The 5,411-nt window shown below is 45.6% G+C and overlaps 1 long non-coding RNA gene across 1 annotated transcript in view; it reads left to right on the forward strand.

The window, feature by feature from the left end:
• The first annotated feature begins 4,377 nt into the window (after positions 1-4,377).
• LOC123107877 (uncharacterized) overlaps positions 4,378-5,411 on the forward strand; it is a 2,592-nt gene continuing 1,558 nt past the window's right edge. Inside the window, exons 1-2 of the long non-coding RNA XR_006451782.1 lie at positions 4,378-4,426; positions 5,358-5,400. This is a non-coding gene — a long non-coding RNA (uncharacterized lncRNA). The remainder of the gene's footprint in view (positions 4,427-5,357; positions 5,401-5,411) is intronic.

Genomic DNA, 5,411 nt, shown 5'->3' on the forward strand with positions numbered 1-5,411 from the left:
CCGACTTATTGGAAATCATACATACTGATGTGTGCGGTCCGATGAGTATTGAGGCTCGCGGTGGCTATCGTTATGTTCTCACCCTCACTGATGATTTAAGTAGGTATGGGTATATCTACTTAATGAAACACAAGTCTGAAACCTTTGAAAAGTTCAAGGAATTTCAGAGTGAGGTTGAAAATCAACGTGACAGGAAAATCAAGTTTCTACGATCAGATCGTGGAGAAGAATACTTGAGTCACGAGTTTGGGGCACACTTAAGAAAATGTGGAATAGTTTCACAACTCACGCCGCCTGGAACACCTCAGCGTAATGGTGTGTCCGAACGTCGTAATCGCACTCTGTTAGATATGGTGCGATCTATGATGTCTCTTACCGATTTACCGCTTTCTTTTTGGGGCTATGCTTTAGAGACTGCCGCATTCACTTTAAATAGGGCTCCGTCGAAATCCGTGAGACGACACCGTATGAATTATGGTTTGGGAAGAAACCTAAGCTGTCGTTTCTAAAAGTTTGGGGATGCGATGCTTATGTCAAGAAACTTCAACCTGAAAAGCTCGAACCCAAATCGGAAAAATGCGTCTTCATAGGGTACCCAAAAGAAACTATTGGGTACACCTTCTACCTCAGATCCGAAGGCAAGATCTTTGTTGCCAAGAATGGGTCCTTTCTGGAGAAAGAGTTTCTCTCGAAAGAAGTAAGTGGGAGGAAAGTAGAGCTTGATGAAGTATTACCTCTTGAACCGGAAAATGGCGCAACTCAAGAAAATGTTCCTGAGGTGCCTGCACCGACTAGAGAGGAAGTTAATGATCAAGATACTTCTGATCAAGCCCCTACTGAAATTCGAAGGTCCACAAGGACACGTTCCGCACCAGAGTGGTACGGCAACCCTGTCTTGGAAATCATGCTGTTAGACAACGGTGAACCTTCGAACTATGAAGAAGCGATGGCGGGCCCGGATTCCGACAAATGGCTAGAAGCCATGAAATCCGAGATAGGATCCATGTATGAAAACAAAGTATGGACTTTGACTGACTTGCCCGTTGAGCGGCGAGCCATAGAAAATAAATGGATCTTTAAGAGGAAGACAGACGCAGATGGTAATGTGACCATCTATAAAGCTCGGCTTGTCGCTAATGGTTATCGACAAGTTCAAGGGGTTGACTACGATGAGACTTTCTCACCGGTAGCGAAGCTGAAGTCCGTCCGAATCATGTTAGCAATTGCCGCATTCTATGATTACGAAATATGGCAAATGGACGTCAAAACGGCATTCCTTAATGGTTTCCTTAAGGAAGAATTGTATATGATGCAGCCGAAAGGTTTTGTCGATCCTAAGAATGCTGACAAAGTGTGCAAGCTCCAACGCTCGATTTATGGGCTGGTGCAAGCATCTCGGAGTTGGAACATTCGCTTTGATGAGATGATCAAAGCGTTTGGGTTTACACAGACTTATGGAGAAGCCTGCGTTTACAAGAAAGTGAGTGGGAGCTCTGTAGCATTTCTCATATTATATGTAGATGACATACTTTTGATGGGAAATGATATAGAACTCTTGGACAGCATCAAGGCCTACTTGAATAAAAGTTTTTCAATGAAGGACCTTGGAGAAGCTGCTTATATATTAGGCATCAAAATCTATAGAGATAGATCAAGACGCCTCATAGGTCTTTCACAAAGCACATACCTTGATAAGATATTGAAGAAGTTCAATATGGATCAATCCAAGAAGGGGTTCTTTCCTGTGTTGCAAGGTATGAAATTGAGCTCAGCTCAATGTCCGACCACGGCAGAAGATATAGAAGAGATGAGCGTCATCCCCTATGCCTCAGCCATAGGTTCTATTATGTATACCATGCTGTGTACCAGACCTGATGTAAACCTTGCCGTAAGTTTGGTAGGAAGGTACCAAAGTAATCCCGGCAAGGAACACTGGACAGCGGTCAAGAATATCCTGAAGTACCTGAAAAGGACTAAGGAAATGTTTCTCGTTTATGGAGGTGACGAAGAGCTAGTCGTAAAGGGTTACGTCGACGCTAGCTTCGACACAGATCTGGATGACTCTAAGTCACAAACCGGATACGTGTATATTTTGAATGGTGGGGTAGTGAGCTGGTGCAGTTGCAAGCAAAGCGTCGTGGCGGGATCTACATGTGAAGCGGAGTACATGGCAGCCTCGGAGGCAGCACATGAAGCAATATGGGTGAAGGAGTTCATCACCGACCTAGGAGTCATACCCAATGCGTCGGGGCCGATCAAGCTCTTCTGTGACAACTCTGGAGCTATTGCACTTGCCAAGGAGCCCAGGTTTCACAAGAAGACAAGGCACATCAAGCGTCGCTTCAACTCCATTCGTGAAAATGTTCAAGATGGAGACATAGAGATTTGTAAAGTACATACGGACCTGAATGTAGCAGATCCGTTGACTAAACCTCTCCCTAGAGCAAAACATGATCAACACCAGAATTCCATGGGTGTTCGATTCATCACAATGTAACTAGATTATTGACTCTAGTGCAAGTGGGAGACTGTTGGAAATATGCCCTAGAGGCAATAATAAAAGCATTATTATTATATTTCCTTGTTCATGATAATTGTCTTTATTCATGCTATAATTGTGTTATCCGGAAATCGTAATGCATGTGTGAATAACACACACCAACATGTCCCTAGTGAGCCTCTAGTTGACTAGCTCGTTGATCAACAGATAGTCATGGTTTCCTGACTATGGACACTGGATGTCATTGATAACGAGATCACATCATTGGGAGAATGATGTGATGGACGAGACCCACTCCTAAACATAGCACAAGATCGTATAGTTCGTTTGCTAGAGTTTTGCAATGTCAAAGTATCTTTTCCTTAGACCATGAGATCGTGTAACTCCCGGATACCGTAGGAGTGCTTTGGGTATGCCAAACGTCACAACGTAACTGGGTGACTATAAAGGTAGACTACGGGTATCTCCGAAAGTGTCTGTTGGGTGACATGGATCAAGACTGGGATTTGTCACTCCGTATGACGGAGAGGTATCACTGGGCCCACTCGGTAATGCATCATCATAATGAGCTCAGAGTGACCAAGTGTCTGGTCACGGGATCATGCGTTACGGTACGAGTAAAGTGACTTGCCGGTAACGAGATTGAACGAGGTATTGGGATACCGACGATCGAATCTCGGGCAAGTAACATATCGATAGACAAAGGGAATAGCGTACGGGGTTGATTGAATCCTCGACATCGTGGTTCATCCGATGAGATCATCGTGGAGCATGTGGGAGCCAACATGGGTATCCAGATCCCGCTGTTGGTTATTGACCGGAGAGTCGTCTCGGTCATGTCTGCTTGTCTCTCGAACCCGTAGGGTCTACACACTTAAGGTTCAGTTACGCTAGGGTTGTAGGGATATGTATATGCAGTAACCCGAATGTTGTTCGAAGTCCCGGATGAGATCCCGGACGTCACGAGGAGTTCCGGAATGGTCCGGAGGTAAAGATTTATATATGGGAAGTCTTGTTTCGGGCATCGGGACAAGTTTCGGGGTTATCGGTATTGTACCGGGACCACCGGAAGGGTCCCGGGGGTCCACCGGGTGGGTCCACCTGTCCCGGGGGGGCCACATGGGCTGTAAGGGGGTGCGCCTTGGCCTAATGGGCCAAGGGCACCAGCCCCACATAGGCCCATGCGCCTAGGGTTTAGAAGGGGAAGAGTCCTAGGAGGGTAAGGCACCTCCTAGGTGCCTTTGGGGGGAGGAAAACCCCCCTTAGGCCGCCGCACCCCCTAGGAGATTGGATCTCCTAGGGCCGGCCACCCCCCCTTGGCACCCCTATATATAGTGGGGGAGAGGAGGGACTTCATACCTGAACGCCTCGGCCTTTGGTTGCCTCCTTCTCCCTCCCCAACACCTCCTCAACCTCCATAGTGCTTAGCGAAGCTCTGCCGGAGTACTGCAGCTCCATCAACACCACGCCGTCGTGCTGCTGCTGGTGCCATCTCCCTCAACCTCTCCTCCCTCCCTTGCTGGATCAAGAAGGAGGAGACGTGGCTGTTCCGTACGTGTGTTGAACGCGGAGGTGCCGTCCGTTCGGCGCTGGTCATCGGTGATTTGGATCACGTCGAGTACGACTACATCATCACCGTTCTTTTGAACGCTTCCGCTCGCGATCTACAAAGGTATGTAGATGCATCTAATCACTCGTTGCTAGATGAACTCCTAGATGATCTTGGTGAAACGAGTAGGAAAATTTTTGTTTTCTGCAACGTTCCCCAACACCTCCCACTCCCAGCTATTCCCACCGGCTTTATTTTATGTGATCTGAATATGAGCGAGTCTTAAATTTTGGTGCAGTGTGAAAGGAGGAAAATGGTTGCCGGAAAGCAGGTAGATCTACACCTTGAGAGATGGCATTTTGCGGTACATTGTTTAGGTAAGGATATTGTGCTTTCTTCTAAAAACTCTGGACTGTCGACAAGATTGAGTTGTGTTCCATTTTTTAAAAATTACTTAGAATCTTGGTTCTGGCAATACTACTATGAACTGGCATACCTCGTGATCATGAGAGGATGACAAGTTCCTGATCCCCAAGAACGCCCTCATGTGTGGCTGCCGGTCGTCGGACAAGACATCTCTGACGACTTAGCCACACAGCAAACCTAAGTTTGTCATGGGAGGATGTCACCTTGGACTGGAGCAACAGACGTCAAAAATTTACCAGGAAAAAAGGCTCACAAATAAGAGTGACCCAAACACAAATTGTCGTACGTTTGCAATTAAACTCTTAGTAGCAGCTTGATTCTTACTATTGTTACTTTGGTGGTGGGTATAATTAGTCATGTAGTAGCATCTTAGCTTCATCTTATTTCTTGAGAACATATCTAGCTATCAGATCTTCAAGAGTACACCATAAAAATTGAAACGCCTATCAGCTTCATAGAAGAAAGTTAGTCTTATGATAGAAGAAAGGCCCATCAGCCCTTACAGTGCTTGATTGGTTAGCGACTGCTTTTCAGGCTCAACTGATTACTGACTACGTCCAACAACATATGACTAACATGACCAAGTAGAAGTAAATTTCATTGTGATCAAGATGGTGCCTTTATTTTGGAAAACACGATTGAGATGGGTAGGCGAATGGGCATCTCACCGGAACAAATAGACAGACTGATTTCACTCATACACAGGTTGATTATATTATACGGTCAACTCACGAAGTAGCCGGGATACCTTCTGCTTGAAGTTTGAAAGCCATTAGCATGCTAAATTATATGGATGTGTTGGTCTTGACGTGTGTGCACGTACATTGTAAAATAAACTTGAGTAATGATTAATACCTTGTTTACTCTTTGTTTGCTTTACAGGTATTTGGATTATCTATTATGTTTCAGAATTTCTCGAACTATGGTATCTCCATA

This window comes from Triticum aestivum, chromosome 5A, assembly GCF_018294505.1.
Source record: "Triticum aestivum cultivar Chinese Spring chromosome 5A, IWGSC CS RefSeq v2.1, whole genome shotgun sequence".
Classification (NCBI taxonomy): domain Eukaryota; kingdom Viridiplantae; phylum Streptophyta; class Magnoliopsida; order Poales; family Poaceae; genus Triticum; species Triticum aestivum.